Source organism: Nicotiana attenuata, unplaced genomic scaffold, assembly GCF_001879085.1.
Source record: "Nicotiana attenuata strain UT unplaced genomic scaffold, NIATTr2, whole genome shotgun sequence".
NCBI classification, from domain to species: domain Eukaryota; kingdom Viridiplantae; phylum Streptophyta; class Magnoliopsida; order Solanales; family Solanaceae; genus Nicotiana; species Nicotiana attenuata.
Window position 1 is genome coordinate 65,760 of NW_017675350.1, and position 2,723 is coordinate 68,482.

Sequence of the window (2,723 nt, forward strand, 5' to 3'; positions counted from 1 at the left end):
AAATAGCTTTCCAAAGATATGGCAATAAGCCCAAATCATGTTGATAACAAACACATTTCAGTCAAATACGCGGTAAAAATATCAATCGGGATGGACGAAGTCACAATCCCCAGTAGTAAACAGCCCCACGCTCGTCATTAAGCACGTGTTTCACCTCAATATAGCACTACGTTGTGCAAATCCAGGGTTCCAAACCCTTAGGACATCATTTACTATCATTATTCACCTCAAGTCGGCCAAAATCCTAGCTCGCTATGCCCTTGCCTCTCAAATCGGCCTCCTCGCGTGTCGAATCTGATCAAAACCACAACGAATACATCACAATAGGCTAAGGGAACATAACCCAATCGAAAAGAATCGAAAAAAATAGCAAAAATCTCAAAATTTGCAAAACCCGAGAACCGGGCCCACTTCTCGAAATTCAGAAATTTCCACATCAACGGACTCCTTATCTCGCCACGAGTCTATACATATCAAAAACTCCAAAATCCGAGCTCAAATGTCCCATCAAAATCCAATTTGAAATATCAAAACTCAAGCCCTAGTTCTTCCCCCTTTTTGATAAATTTTCATGAATTTCTAGGTTGATTCTACAATTAAATCATGTTTTTAGGCCATAGAACTCACCTCCAATCAATCCCAGTCGAAACCCTCTTCAATTCCCGTCCAAAAGCTCTCAAGGATGCTCAAAAATGGAGGAAAAATAACTTAGCTCGCGGATCAAAAATGGAATTTAAAACCCTTCTGCCCAGCACATTACCGCATCTGCGGTGAGCTTTCCGCTTCTGCGACTTCCGCTTCTGGGGAGCTTCACTTAATGCCCAGGACCGCTTCTGCGATCAAAATCCGCACCTGCGGACTCCGCTTCTGCGGACAACTATCCGCTTCTGCGGAAATTCCTCTATGACCAACATCCGCTTCTGCGACGCCTTTGCCGCATCTGCGATACCGCAGATGCGGCTCCCCCTCCGCATCTGCGGAAACCAGCCTCCAAGCCCATTTTCGCAGCTGCGACCCCCTTCTCGCATCTGCGGTCCCAATTCCGCAGATGCGGAAATACCAGAACCAGCAAATTTCTGCAATATCACAAGTCCAAAATTCATCCCGATAGCCATCCGAAATCACTCCGAGGCCACCCGGGACCTCAACCAAAAGTGCCAACCCATCCTAAAACATCATTCAAACTTGCTCCAATCATCAAAACACCTCAAACAACATCAAAACCATCAAATTACATCGGATTCAAGCCTAAGTTCTTCTAAAACTTCCGAAACACACATTCGATCAAAAATCCAACCAAAACACCTCCGAATGACCTAAAATTTTGCACACACATCCGAAATCACCTAACGAAGCTACAGCAACTCTCGGAATTCCATTCCGACCCTCGGATCAAAATCTCACCTATCAACCGGAATTCGCAAAAATACTAACTTCGCCAATTCAAGCCTAATTCTACACCGGACCTCCAAAATCACTTCCGATCACGCTCCTAAGTCACAAATCATCCCCCGAAGCTAACCAAATCACATCCGAGCCCTCTAACTCATAAGTCGACATTCGGTTGACTTTTTCAAACCATACCTACCTTAAAGAGACTAAGTGCCTCATTTCCAACCAAAACCTCTCCGAACCAACTCGATCACATAAGATACGAATAATGAAGCATAAAGAAGCTGGAAATGGGGAAACGAAGCGGTAACTCATGAGACGACGGGTCAGGTCGTCACATCCTCCCCAACAAAAACAAACGCTCGTCCTCAAGCGGGTCAAGAAACATACCTGAAGCCTCAAACAGACGAGGATATCGGCTCCGTATCTCCCGCTTGGTCTCCCAAGTAGCCTCCTCCACGAGCCGACCTCTCCACTGCACTTTCACCGAAGCTATGTCCTTTGATCTGAACTTTCGAACCTGACGACCCAAAATAGCCACTGGCTCCACATCATAGGTCAAATCATCATCTAACTGAACCGAGCTGAAGTCCAATACATGGGACGGGTCCCCAACATACTTCTGGAGCATAGAAATATGAAATACCGGATGCACGCCCGACAAGCTAGGTGGCAAGGCAAGCTCATAAGCCACCTCCCCAATCCTCCTAAGTACCTCAAAAGGTCCAACAAACCGCGGACTCAATTTCCCTTTCTTTCCAAACCGCATAACACCCTTCATGGGCGAAACCTTCAGCAAGACCTTCTCACCAACCATATAAGACACATCTCGGACCTTCCGGTCCGCATAACTCTTCTGACGCGACTGTGCTGTACGAAGCCTCTCCTGAATCAGCTTCACCTTCTCTAAAGCATCCTGAACCAACTCTATCCCCAATAGCCTAGCCTCGCCGGGCTCGAACCAACCAACTGGAGATCTACACAGCCTCCCATACAACGCCTCATACGGAGCCATCTGAATGCTCGACCGATAGCTGTTGTTGTAGGCAAACTCTGCAAGCGGCAAAAACTCATCCCAAGAACCTCCAAAATTAATAACACAGGCACGCAACATGTCCTCCAATATCTGAATAGTACGCTCGGACTGCCCGTCCGTCTGAGGATGAAATGATGTGCTCAACTCCACCTGTGTACCCAACTCTCGCTGAAAAGTCCTCCAGAACTGAGAAGTAAACTGAGTACCTTTATCTGAGATAATAGACACTGGAACACCATGCAATCGAACAATCTCCCGGATAAAGATCCCTGCCAGCCGCTCTGAAGAATAGGTA